The sequence below is a fragment of the Orcinus orca genome, chromosome 4, assembly GCF_937001465.1.
Source record: "Orcinus orca chromosome 4, mOrcOrc1.1, whole genome shotgun sequence".
NCBI lineage: Eukaryota > Metazoa > Chordata > Mammalia > Artiodactyla > Delphinidae > Orcinus > Orcinus orca.
Window position 1 is genome coordinate 126,323,393 of NC_064562.1, and position 14,955 is coordinate 126,338,347.

Below are 14,955 nucleotides of genomic sequence, written 5' to 3' on the forward strand. Positions count from 1 at the left end.
ATCACCAACATTTACTAACTAGTTCTGTTAGCATTCTTAGGAAATAAAAGGATAAAAAGATTTTGTCCCCAGTGGAAAAAAACTAAAAAGAGTTCATGAAATTTAGCTCAAAAATTAATGTCAATGTCATATTAGCCATAAATCTATTTTCTTCTTCTGATACCCATGTGTGTTGAATCCATAAGTAAACATTCCTTGAGATAAAATGAAGAAAAGGACAGAAAATCATTTTAAAAACAAGGAAGTCATCAAATCAAGTTTTCCAAGTGCAACCTTATTCTTTTGTTGGTGTTGGTTATTATTATTAATTAACATTATTAAAACAATGCAGTGGTATACTTTTTAGCAGAAAAAACGAGCAAAGTTTCACTCATGCTGATATAAAATTACCGTAAAACATGAAGTCTCCTGTAACTCTTATGAAAGAGAATTACTGGTTGTGTGTAGTGATTTTCATTTCTGTTGGAGTAGTTATAGCTGTCAGTTGGGCTGAAAAAAACCCAAAAACATTTATAAAGTATAAATGTTCACGTTGAAATTTCCACGCAAATTCGGCAACAACAAAAAAAAACCTGTAAACAATTTATGTCTAATGTAGGCGATTCCTGCTGTTGCTACAAAACAAAGTAACCACACCAAATGCATTATAGACATCACACTAACCAAGGCTGACAGTGCTAGGATGGGGAATCAGACCTAATCTTATTATTTGGCTGTAGTTTGGACAGCTTCTAGGCACGACTTAAGAAACAGAATTCAAAAGATTACTTTCTAAAATGGCAGTTTCCCATTCAAGCTTCTGTTTCCAATTTGTCTTCTCCCTCATGCTCCACCTCTCTCCTTGCTCCCCTTCTTCTCTCATCCTCTTCTACCTCCCCTGGTCACCTCCTTACTTCCCTCCTGGCTTCTTGGTCAGCTCTTTGTGAAGTGGTAACATACTTGCATGGGATTTCCTGTTTGCCTACTATGAACTAAATGCAAATGATCTCAATATCATGCTAACCATGAAAGGTTGGGTGGGCGAATGACTCTCTCACGTGTAAAGTCATTGTTGTGTTGGGAAATGCTGGTGTAGGGCCAAATTTTTCTTAAATGAATTTACCAAGAGCCATTATCAAGGAACTAGATCTTTGGAAACATTTATACAAAACATGGTGATAGTGGGAACCAGATGCTTTCGTTTCTATTACAATACTTTTGGGAGGTGGTTCTTTTTTTTTTTTTTTTTCTCCTGGTGTAAAGAGCAAGTTTCCACCCTTTATCACAGACATGTTGCAGTAAACTGTATCAAAGTCTGCCTCCACTAATCTGTGGCTGTTATTAATATCAATGGAGAAGAGCTATAAATTCCACCCCGACATGGCTTCAGGGGTGTGAACCCCCAGATCTTCTCTAATCCCAAGATTAGATACTGAAGTGCTGCTTCAATTGTACAATATTATCACATCCTATCACTTGGCCCCATTTCAGACTGGAGCATTTATTGACAATACTTTCCAAGCTGTTGCTAAGTTGTGAGCACTCCAGCTTATCTGTTGCTCCTTTTACAGCCTTAACTAGCAAGACTCTCAGAGGAAGTGTCCTGCTAAAAATACCACCAGAAACAACCAGCTTGTTTTCATCCCCTTTAATACAAAAGGTCCTTGATAGTCACAAACATTTATTTACTCTCAGTTACTCTCAGCGAAAGAATAAGTCTCCTTTGTTTTTTTTGTTGTTGTATATTTTTTGGTGGACCTATGCTAATTTCACATTCCTGTCTCTTTTTTTTATTCTTTGGATTTCTTACTGACCTTCTGAAAATCATGTGAGGATATGAGGAACTCTTTGTTGTTATTCATGGATTTTTGTTTTCTGTGAAAGATTACTTACGTCCATCTCTACAGTAGGAATGGTGCATTAATAAGCACTTTAGGGAATCAAGTAGAAGCCAGTGTCCTTACTATAGGAGACAACAAAAGCAGCAAAAATAGCTTGACACATCTGATGAGAAAACATATTTCGTCAGCTGAAAACAGGACTTCCCAAAGTTTCTGGATCATTAGGATTTTGTAAATATGTAATTACATACACACAAAACGCTGGGTAATGTTGAATCTGCTTGGCATCTCCACTTGGATCTCTAGTGGAGATAAGGTGCTCAAAAGGAGCAAAAGTGAAATGCACATCATCTGAGCAAAACCACTCTTGCGGCAATATTCCCAACCCAGTTTCTAGCAACACCATCCCAGTGTCTTCGTTGATTCTCTTTCATTTCACATCCAATTCCCGAACAGATCCTGTGTGCTAAACACTCAAATCCAACCACTCCTTACCACCTCTTCACCTCTGGTCTAAGCCAGTGTATGTCCTTTAAAAAATTTTTGCATTCACATCTTAATTAGTCTTTAGCCTTTCACTCTTTCCCCTTTAAATATTTTCTTAACAGAGCAGCCAGAGTGATTCTTTTTAAAACACTTCAGATTACAGCAATCTTACACTGAAAACTTTCCAATGGTGTTCCTTCCTCAAGGGAAAAATAAACAACCAAATCCGTTATAATGGTCTACAAGACTGCAAAAGCTGGCCATCATTTCCTACTACTCTTTACTACAGTGACACAGGTCACTTTGCTGCTTCTCCAACACTGTGGCCAGGCTCCCCCTCAGGGCATTTGCACTCTGTTTGCTGGTATCCCAAATGTCCACGTGGGTCACTCCTTTGCCTCTTTCAGGGCTCTACCCAAATGTCACATTCTCTATGATGGGTGGGGAGGGGGGAAGGATAGAATGGGAGTTTGGGATTGACATGTACACACTGCTATAGTTAAAATAGATAACCAACAAGGTCCTACTGTATAGCACAGGGAACACTGCTCAAAAGTCTGCAGTAACCTAAATGGGAAAAGAATTTGAAAAAGAATAGATACATGTATATGTATAACTGAATCACTTTGCTGTACACCTGAAACTAATACAACATTGTTAATCAACTGTTCTCCAATATAAAAGTTTAAAAAATAAAATTTTAAGCCCCACATCCCTCTGTATCCCTTCTCCCTTTTCATTTTTCTCCTTAGAACTTTTTACAATCTGTTACATATTTTATTATTAACTATGTTTATTGCCTGTCTCCCCTCAGTAGGCTATAAGCTCCATGAGGATGGGCATGTAGGTCTGTTCTATTTGCTGCTTTATTAGTGCTTAGAAAATGCCAGGAACATAGAGACACCCAATAAATACTTGTGGAACATGTACATCTCTATCTCTATCGCATATCATTGAATATCATCTGTGTTTGGTTTGTAGCATGATATTGGGGGAGTTGACTAGAATTATTAATATTAGAATAAAACTTGAGAAAAAGTAAAATATGATTTAATTCATTTATTTAACCCCTATAAAAATCATGGTTATCTATTGATTTGTTAAAGAAAAATAACGAAGAATCTACATTTTTATTAGATAGTATAAATTTCCTTAATAACAAGTAGATAAAATAATCCACAACAGGTTACATATTCCCAGATGTTAACATCTCTCTGTATACTTCATGTGTTTAATGAAAGGTTGTGAAATTTGAGGAAGACAAAAATAAAAGTTTTTAAAACTCAACGTACCTAATAAATAAATTGGAACAACTAGAGATGACTAAAAACAAAACGTATTATATTGATCCACCCACAACATAACCTGATCTCAGGGACTTTAAGATACTTATACAGTAAACTTCAAAAGTATTTGCATTTAATTGTGTTTTTGTTGTTGTTGTTGTTGTGGCCTCTCTCGTTGCGGAGCACAGTCTCTGGACGCGCAGGCCCAGCGGCCATGGCTCACGGGCCCAGACGCTCCGCGGCATGTGGGATCTTCCCAGACCGGGGCACGAAGCCGTGTCCCCTGCACCGGCAGGTGGACTCTCAACCACTGCGCCACCAGGGAAGCCCTGCATTTAATTGTTGAATAAACAAGTGCGGCTGGTATATAAGCCAGGGACCTCCTCTGGTAGCGCTTTGTCAGTTTTCTTTGATCTCTGGAAGTTTTAAGTCCTTTTCCAGACTTCAGCTAATTGCTAGGGGACTTCTGCCCCCCGCTCCACCTGCTTTTTGCCTTGCTCATTCCCACCAGCTGTTTTGTCTGCCACTGCATAGACCTTGACATGAAAGTCATCCCCCTGTTAGTGTGCACAAGAAAGCAATCCCTTTTGATATTACTGAAGATTTTAGAGGGGCACACAGTGAAGTCTTATCACAGGGCATGCAGCTTTCCACCACTTTTATGGTTATTCTCTTTTCTTTCCTCTTCTACTCCCTTCTCACTCTTCCTCTCTTCTACAAAGTAAGTCTTCTCTGTAACTCATGTTTAATTAATCCCTGAATTCTGATGTTTTGTGTATGAAAACATTCTTCTTGTTTCTGGGACTGACATCTACCCATTCAGACTAGAGAATGTCTTTTCTGAAATAAAAACGTTTCTCTCCACAAGGAAAAACGCTAGGTACAGCTGCTAATATAATAAGTTAAAAATTAACTCCCAAGCAGTTCATCTTTATAATGATAAGCAGCAAGAAAAATTGTTCTAGTGGGCTTCAATAAAAATAGCACCTTAGTACCTACTTTGCCTGGAAAGGATTATGCGCAACTTGAAAATACTAAAGCCTAGCTAATTATTATTCTATAAATAAAAGTAAATGAGGGGCTTCCCTGGTGGCACAGTGGTTAAGAATCCACCTGCCAATGCAGGGGACACAGGTTCGAGCCCTGGCCTGGGAAGATCCCACACGCCGCAGAGCAGCTAAGTCCATGCACCACAACTACTGAGCCTGCACTCTGGAGCCCACGAACCACAACTACTGAAGCCCGTGCGCCTAGAGCCCGTGCTCCGCAACAAGAGAAGCCACTGAAATGAGAAGCCCACGCATCGCAACAAAGAGTAGCCCCCTCTGGCCGCAACTAGAGAAAGCACGTGTGCAGCAACGAAGACCCAATGCAGCCAAAAAAATAATTAAAAAAAAAAGAAGAAGAGATTGGATGAAAATTAAAAAAAAAAAAAAAGTAAATGAGAAAACGTGAGCAAAGGGAAAATACACTAAAGATAAGTAAGATGAAGCCAGAATTAGGATAGTATATTAAATGTCTACTGAGGAATAACCAACAAATTTAGATGTGGATTTGTCAACAGTCATTTCAAAGTGGGAACCTAATGAATCCCATGACTCAGTTGCCATAAAGTTAAAAAAAGAAATGCTTCTCAGAAACCCAACTACCCACAGCATAAAGATTAAAAAATAAAACTTTCTACATCTTCATTAAAAAGATACTGGGGCTTCCCTGGTGGCGCAGTGGTTAAGGGTCCACCTGCCGATGCAGGGGACACGCGTTCATGCCCCGGTCCGGGAAGATCCCACATGCTGCGGAGCGGCTGGGTCCGTGAGCTGCTGAGCCTGCACGTCCGGAGCCTGTGCTCCGCAACGGGAGAGGCCACAACAGTGAGAGGCCCGCGTACTAAAAAAAAAAAAAAAAAAATACTGTGTAATGAGGTAAGCAAGTTCTCAAAAATATCCTTAGAATAAAGAAAAATATGAGTGTAAAAGAGTAGGTAAAGGCATAGAACCTAAGGGTACTTAATAAAACTGGATTTTTGAGAGAAATAGTCAATGCACTGATTTCTTTGCCACTTCAGTAGCACATGGAGTGCCAAGGAATATTCCTTTCCTTTACTTCTGTGGTTAGTATAATCACTGTATAGTCTTCTATGAGCAAGTCAATACAGTATTAATTTATTCTTAAAAAAAAGAATGTATTAAAATTCCATTCTTCGATTAATTGCATGATTTGGGACCTGGAGTACCTGATATTTTAAGAATATAAACTTATACCAACTGAGAATATAAATTGAAAGAAGAAAAGTCATTATAATATAAAGCAAAAACTGATTCTATTTTGATAAAATACAATATGGAGATGAAAAGACATAACTTTCATTGGATTTGTGTCTTAACCCAAATGTGTATATTTGGAATTGCTTCCTGAACGTGAACCCTTTGTATGAAGACATTGCTGTCTCTCATGAGGGACAGAATAAAAGAGGGGAAATATATGTGACGCATCTAAGAGCTTCTGAATAAGACTAATTTAATGATTTAAAGATAAATGAATTGGAAACACATGTACTTATTTCCCCATAAAATGCATACTTACTGAAAAAAATGAGCTTCACAGCTTACAGTTTATGATGCGATGTCCTCCCTCAGTTTAAGCCATGTCTAAATTTTAATTTTATTAAAGCCATGTTAGTCTAATAGTATGCTTTTATAAAATAAAATCAGATCTATAAAATTTTAAAGTTTAGAAAGAACTAATGGGAAAATAGGATAAACAGTCAGAAACTTACATTTTAGAATCCCATCTCTAACTTTGAGTTGCTTTTTTGGCCTCACACAATGCAAATATGAAGCAGGTGACTGAGAAACAATGTATAAATTATTCTAAAGCTAAATTGGTATGCCTTTAGCATACTTCCTCTCTCCCAAGACTCCTTTACAAAAGTAACAGCATAGAACAAAAAGGAATAAAACAAGGCTGTCATTCAGTCCACTGTCATACAAGTACTGGTCTACAAGTACTGGTTATCAGTTCCTTGTCTCATTTTCCCTATGCCATATGGGTTTTAAATATTTTGAATATAAACCGAAGATCAAATTCATGGTCAGTAGATACGAGTTAAGATATTAACACATGTCTAAAAAAATGAAAAGTAGATGTAATTGTGTTGAAGGACAAAACAGATTGAAGGAAACTTCAACCCAGACCACTTGAATAAGGAACTTGCAGTGAAAGTAGAAGCTATTCTTTCAAGAAGAATCTTGGAGAGATTCTTCCATCTTGACAATTAAAAAAAAAAGAAAAAAGAGAAAGAATTACTGAAAAAAAATGTGTAAGAACAGAGGCTGAACCATGGGGCTTAAATGAAGATCTATTTATGAAACAGTTATATCAGTTGCCTTCTTTGTACCCACTCCTACCCACGTAGCTTTATTGAAAAACAAAAACTAGTGGTCTTCTCAATTGAATAACTGAGACATCAGCCTGAGGAGATCCAAGTGGGGATGTTGGTGCCTCAAGAAAACCTTGATAATTCTGCCTTTTTTAAGAGACTCTCAGTCAACAATTCTGCTCTCCCACTGAATACCGTAACATGAAGCCAGTCAGCCAGCCAATTCTACCTGAGTATCCAGAATTCCCAGACCAACCTCTCATTTATGGGTGAGTCCATTAGCAACACACCCACCTACCCAAAAGAGAGAAAACACACATGAGCTATCTGAAATAATTACTTTTTCTTTCATTTTCAAACATAAGTGGGCAAACAAGAGCCTCAAAACACAGAAGCAAAACCAATTTGAAAATCTATAGCTGATAGGAGAGAGTACAGGTCCCTTTCGCCAGCTGGGCCAATGAGCTCTTTTCCTGGGATTTTTAAAAAATGTTGACTTGGTCTATCTATAATCATGTAAGACTGATAGTTGCAAAATCCATAGTTTTTACTACCAATGCTCGTTTCCTACCGGGAGAAAACAAATCAATAGTAAGAAAGGAGATGAAAATAAGTGCCCAAAGAAAAGTAAAGATGAGAAAGTTTTGTCAGCATCCAGATTATATTCTGTTATAGCTGTTTCTGAGGTTCAAATACATCCATGCTTTGCCCGCAGCTTAGCAGTCATGTAATTCTACTAAATTCCTTTCTTTTTAAGTTAGTTTGAAGCGATTCCTACCAAATACATTGTTTTTATATATCATCAAAGTAGACATTATATATTTTTGTGATGGGATATGACATTAGTTATGACAAGTCATAAAACCAACTGGAATTTACTTAACGCATATTTTCCCCACCACACTATTAAGATGCTATACACATATTCCAATGGCACTGCTGATTTCAAAGATGCCTTTGGGATTCAGCTTTTGGAACTGCCTTCCGAACACTTTATAGAAAGCATTATGGTGTTTCCAAAGATTCATGTCATTGAAGGTAGTAAATATCATATTATCCTAGTTTCCAATTTTATAAATTAGTTAGTTAGAATGTGAAATCTTGGGTACACTGTGTATGGATGGGGAGAATGAAGATGAAACAAATATATTTAGCCTCAGTCACTCAACATCTTAACCTCTCAGCTAAGTGTCAAAAGGCACTATGATGTTTTGACCGTTATGTTGTAAATCATTTTTGCCCTTAGTCATAATATATTTATTCTGAGTCCAGACTGGACTTTTATTTAAATATAATTATAAAGTAATAGAGTTTCTATTTGTTTAAATTAGATAGGTTATGCTGTGGCAATAATCCCAAGTTCTCATAAATAAATGTGATTTTTGCATTCATTCACAGAATACATCCAGCATCGGATGGTGAGGTTTAGCGGGTAAGGGTTCTAGCCACAACAATTCCAATATGGAAGGTTTTCCTATACCCCCAAGCAATTCTTAGACACTAGTTGAGTGTCTTACAATTCAACTCAATTCTGTCACTACCCGGAGACAGCATCAGATTCCACAGGTTAGGGGCTCAGTCCTACAAGAATGTACTGCCCCCCGCCTCCACCTCCCCCATACACACTTCAGACGCCAATCATGCTTCTGACAAACCAGCTATAGATCAGAGGTTCCCAGGACCTCCTCCGTGGGTTCAATTAATCTGCCAGAGCAGCTCACAGAACTCAGGAAACCAGTTTACTACTAGATTAATTACTCATTACAAAGGATATTAAAGGATACAAAGCAACAGCCAGATGAAGAGATACATAGGGCAAGGTATGTGGGAAGAAGCACAGAGCATGTCACTCTCCTCCAATCCCCACATGTTCATCAACCTAGAAAGCTCTCCAAACCCCAACCTTCTGAGTTTCTATGGAGACTTCATTACATAGACATATTTATTAAATCACTGGCCACTGGCAATTAATTCGACCTGCAGCCACTCTCCCTCCCCAGAAGTTAGGGAGTGGGACTAAAAGTTCCAAACTTCTAATCACTTGATTGGTTCTCATAGCAACCAGCCCTCATCCTTAGGTCCAAAAAATCATCTCATTAATGTAACAAAAGACAGCTTTGTTGCTCTTATTACAGGAAATTCCATGGATTTTAGCATCTCTGTGCCAGAAACATGGACAAAAACCAAATATATATTTCTTATAAATCACAATATCACAGGGGAAACAGAGCTTCTCTGTTAAAAGCAGGCACTCAAGGACCAGGATGACAGAGACAAAGTAGGTACCACCACCTTGTAGTTGTATCATGTGGAGATCTGACCTTGTTGGTCACCATGCAAGGGAAGAGAAAAAAACTAGAGAATCACACAAGTGTCTTTCACAGCCTTGGCCCAGAATAACATGTACCATTTTCTCCTCACAAAATGCTCATTGGCAAAAAGTAGTCATATGCCTTGCCTACCTGCAAGGAGGCTAAGAAATGGAAGGGAGTCAGTGGAAAACTGTGGACATCACTGTCTCTGCCACAGAGCCTGGGTAATGACCCTGCAAATTCACTTCAAGATGATCTTCACTAGTTCCCTATGATCAACAATTTTATATTGTACATCAAGATGCCTCTTTCATGTTATAAAACAAATCTACTGTTTAAAAAAATTGTGACAATTATTTCCAATTTGGCTTCTCACTTCTGAGAAATAAAGCACACCCATATCAGTAATGTCATATTTATGGAGAAAAGCTTTCAAATGGAATTACAGCCTAAAATGTTTTATCTCCTCAATTAGGAAAAAAAAAAATAAAGATTATGTAAATGACTTAATTTTGTTAAAGAAAAAGAAAAAACTAACATTTTTATGTAAGCATTTTTTTCTATTTTGATTCTGTAAACTGTACTTGAATTTTATTTTAAATGTTCCCAAACCAAATGTGAAATGTTAGGTTATTTTCAAATTGATTGGTAAGCAACCTTATTTTTCTTACATAATTTATTTAAAGTAAGTCTAACTGATTTTATTCATTAAATGAAAACATGTTTTATATTATAAATACTATTAAGGATTGAATAAAAATACTCTAGAGTAAAATCTTTAATAATACACTGATAAAAGATTTTATTTATTTAAAACCATTTCTTATTTACCATGAAAAGAGGTTTTTCAAAATTCCTACTGATTTTTAAAGATTATAGTGATAGAAATGGGTTGCTAAGAGAAAAAAAAATATATATATATATTTAGAAATTGTTAGTATAGAAAAAATATTATTTTCTGAGCTGATATTAAGAAATCTGCGTTCTCAAACAGGTTCTGTCCCCCTTTCTCTTGTCAGTAAATCAAGGGTTTGCTGGAAGATTACTGGGGCACAAATAGAGGACTGTCACAGGAGCCTCTCATCAGACAATGTACTAGCAGTGTGAGGGCACTGAGAGCACTTCTTCAGGCCAAATCACACTACAACAGACTCAGAGAACAAGTTCTCTTCATTCTGCATCTTTCCCTCTTCCATATGCTTTTGAATGATTTTTTTAAGATTACATCATTAATTAGGATAAAAAGGCAAAGTAAAACCTACGAGAAGAGATAGTATAGGTGAGTAAATTTCAAAAGGAAAAAAATACATAAGAAAACAAAATACAATGAAATATGGAAAAAGGGACTTCACCACAAAAGACTGGCTACCCAAGATATGATTATTTGACATGGTATGAAGAGCATCATCAGAAATGCATTTGCTAGGTCCTAAAATGCTTAATAGTGGCTTAGCTAATTAATCAATGTGGAAAATTTGTAAAAACAAAAATCCAATGCCAACAGTGGATATTTATTCCATCACAGTGTCAAAGTATTAACAGAAAACATTTACCTTAGTTCATAGATATTTTACGGGCAATTGTTAGGAATTATGGTTCTCACAAGAAACTCATCAGAATAATTCAAAATAAATTTCTCTGAAACCAAGCATATTTTTATATAGTATTTGTTAGCTATCTATTTATAACTCAATTCCATATTTTTTTCCCATTTTAATATAGGGCTATGAGTCTGTTTATTTTCAAGTTGTAGAAGCTTTTGCAAATCTAGGTATTAAGATTTTATCCATCAGATGCTTTGAAAGAGTTTTCTTTTAATTTATAAAATATGTTTTGAGATTATATTTCTTCTGCAAATTTAAAGGATAAATGAAAATTTTTTCTTCATAGATTACCTTAAAAAAGTCTTTTGAACCACTAGATAATAAAAAGATTGTCTTATATCTCATTTATTTTTATATAAATATTTTATTCTATTAAGAATTTATTTTTGTGCATGTTATGAGGATGATTCTCTATTTTATTTTCTTCCAAATAGAGAACCAGTTGTATTGACACTGTTAATTATACAAACCATATATTTCCCACTGAATTGAAAAAGTGCATTTATCGTAATTTAAGTTTCTCTATATAATAACATCTACACAGGCACTCTTTGTTCCACTGATCTATATATTTCTTTATTTTATGCCAATACCATACTGGTATGATCTGAGTAGCTCCATGTTATATTTTAATATCTTTAAAATAAGTTCTCAATCAGTTTTTAAGTAACTTTCAGCTTATCTCATATACCTAATCTTCTCTAAAACCTTATTAGTTTAGCCAATTCTGAACAAAATAGCCATTGGGATTCTAATTCAATTGCATTTAATGTATATGTTAATTACGGAAGTAATGATTGTTTATGATATTGCCTTCCATCTAATAGCATAGTCTGTTCTTTCACTTGTTCAGTTATAATGTTATTACTTTAAAATATTTTGCACCTTTATTAATAGATTTCCAGTTAATTTCAAAAGACTTTTAAAGATTTTATCAATAATATGCATGGTATTTTTATAATTTCATTTTAGTTAATTGTTGATAGTATAGATGAAACCTATTGCACTGTATGTGTTTATTTTTATTTACCAAAGTCATTTAATAATTCTAGTATTTTTTGCAAGATGCTATTAGAATTTTTCTAAATATTCAGTAATCAAGTTATATGTGCATATATACAAATGAATAAATTAATCTCTTTATAGAAGTTAATTATTTTTTTCTCTTAGCTGATTCACATTACAATGAAGAATTTCACTCCTCAAATATTTAAGTGGTTTGCAAAAATACAAAATAAGAAAATAGGGTAAAAAAATTCCAGATGTAATAAATCAAAGAAAATGGAATAAATAATAAGTTTAATCACATAAGGAAACAGAAGATTCTAGAATACAGGAGAGATATAAAACACACATCAAACTCTAATCCTCAAGACCTTTGTTATGAGTCAACAAATTCTGAGATTCTTTATTAATACTCCTAAATATGGACTTTAAAAAACCAAGTGAGGGGCTTGTCTGGTGGCACAGTGGTTGAGAATCCACCTGCGAATGCAGGGGACATGGATTCGAGCCCTGGTCCAGGAAGATCCCACACACCGCGGAGCAACTAAGCCCATGCACCACAACTACTGAGCCTGCACTCTAGAGCCCGCGAGCCACAACTACTGAAGCCTGCACACCTAGAGACTGTGCTCTGCAACAGAAGCAGCCACGGCAATAAGAAGCCTGCACACCGCAATGAAAAGCCTGCGCTCTGCAACTAGAGAAAAGCCCACGCGTAGCAATGAAGACCCAACGCAGCCAAACATAAATAAATAAAACAAATAAATTTATTTTTTAAAAAAAAGTGAGTTTCCTTATTTTTTTCTTCCTTTTACTGATGAGAAGTGGAAAAGGTTGTTGGAAAATAAGCAATGTCACTGACTCTTCTTCCAATCGATGTTTTTTATTCCCATGGGGGATAGTCTTGGATATCACACCATTTTTTAAATTAAGTATATTCCAATCAGAGAAAATCAGTCCTTTTGTTTATTCTTCAGTTTCCCTCCAGCAACCTTTTCTACTTCTCCTCAGTACAAAGAAAACATGAAACTATTCAAAGTTAAAGAACCCAATCTGGAGGAAAATATAAATCAGTGAACAGAAGCTTATTCTTCACTTCTTTATTGCTATAGACTGAATGTTTGTGTCCTACCAAAACTGTATGTTGAAGCCTAATCCCCAACGTGATGGTATTTGGAGGCAGGATCTTCAGGAAGTGATTAGGTCATGAGGGCAGAGGCCTCATGAATTAGTGTCCTTATAAAAGAGGCCTCTGAAATCTTTCTTGTTCCCTTCTACTATGTGAGGACATAGCAAGAAGATGACCATCTATGAACCAGGAAGCGGGCTCTCACCAGATACCAGATCTGCAGGGGCCTTGATTTTGGACTTCCAAGCCTCCAAGAACTGTGAAAAACAAAGTTTTTATTATTTATAAGCCACCAGATGATAGTATTTTTGTTATGGTAGTCCAAATTGACTAAGATGTTCATACTTTAAAATATACAGTAAGAACATGAAATAAATTTAATAAGATATCAAAACTGAGATATTAATACCCAGAATAGGCTAGAAAGGGGTATTTAAAATTGAAAAAACAAAGTGAGAACAAAACAACTTTACTGCAGAATTAATAATAAATTAGAAGCAGAATGATCAAAATATATGTGATTCAAAAGTTAACTGGCATAAATAAAAGTCTTGAGATAACCAACATAAATGCAGGATGGGCAAGACCAAGGTCATAAAGAAACTAAAGAGAAGATAATATACACGAAAGATAGATCAAGATGAACAAGATGAAGTAGAAAACACAGCAAATGAACCAGAAGATATGTTTGATGTTATTACATGAACTTGAAATGAAAAAAAAGGGAATCTGCACCTTGAGGACCACATAGAAAAGTCTGAGACAGACTGCTCAGTCCTAGTTTAGCCATAGAATGTCAAGGATTAAGAAAGAATGATTCAAGCATTCAGATAGAGAAAGAAATTAACCTACATGGATGGAAAAATCAAGCAGGCCACAGATTTCTCCATAGAAATATGCAGTGCCAGAAAACAGTTGCACAATGTGGACAAGTATGATGCAAGAACGCAATACCCAGCCAAGCAGTTATTCAAGTAAAAAGGCAGCAGACAGATATTTTTAAACATGAAAAAAATCAGGATAAAAGAAAAGAAGCTTCAATGGCAAAACTCAATATTTAAGCGATAAAGTTAAAAGCAATCATCCCTGAATTTATCTATTGACATTCGGAATTTAAAAACAAATTGCTAATTTTAATTCCAGGTCTTTTTAATGCTGCATTTGAATCTCATCAGATTCCCTTATTTTTCTATTGTTCCTATTAAAATTGCCATCTATGTCTACCTGTTTTCTGGCACTGAATGTTACTATGGAAAAATCAAAGGCCTTCCTGGTTTTCTTCCAGAGGTTCTGCTTATTCTTTCTCTCTCCCCTAAGTGTTCTTCTAGGTAAACTGCTTTTTCTGTCTGGAAACTTGCTGCAGAGTTAAAATGGCTGCACAGTGTGGTTAGCCAGAGAGCAGCCCCGAGTCATGTTTCAAGTTGCTTTGGCTTTCATATTGCAGGAAGGGATTCAGAAGTTTCTATATGTCCCTTGCTGCAGGACCACTATATATGGCCTTCTCTAAGAGCTGTCTGTACCAGGGAAGCTAAGAGTAAGCTGTCACAGAATTCTGAGACACAGCAAACCCACTGCTGATTGGAAGTGCTGCTGTCTCTACTCCATCAGTCAGCAGCTGGGTGATGTGCTTGCCTTCAGTTCTATCCTAAAACACCAACAGGGAGCCTCTCTTCTCCATGGGGCTCTAATTAGTGCTCTCCTGGTTTCTTGGGTAGGAAAAATCTAAGCCAATTAGTGCACTATTCCCTGCTCTTCTTTTGTAGGCAGTGGGGTCCCACAGGTCCTACTAGTGCAGGAATCATCCTTCCACTTATCTCATGGGCCATGTTCTGTTTAAAGATATCAGGATTCAGATCTTTTCTCCACCCTTTCTGCCACCTCAAGTCACTAAAATTTGGCGCAGCTTAGAGGGAAGCAAAGCCCTGTGCACACCC

General features: G+C 36.3%; 1 long non-coding RNA gene across 1 annotated transcript in view; it reads right to left on the reverse strand.

Annotated features, from left to right (window-relative positions):
- Window positions 1-12,204: 12,204 nt before the first annotated feature.
- The window catches only part of LOC117201201 (uncharacterized), a 147,125-nt gene continuing 144,374 nt past the window's right edge, over window positions 12,205-14,955 (reverse strand). The window contains exon 5 of the long non-coding RNA XR_004483170.2: window positions 12,205-13,278. This is a non-coding gene — a long non-coding RNA (uncharacterized LOC117201201). The remainder of the gene's footprint in view (window positions 13,279-14,955) is intronic.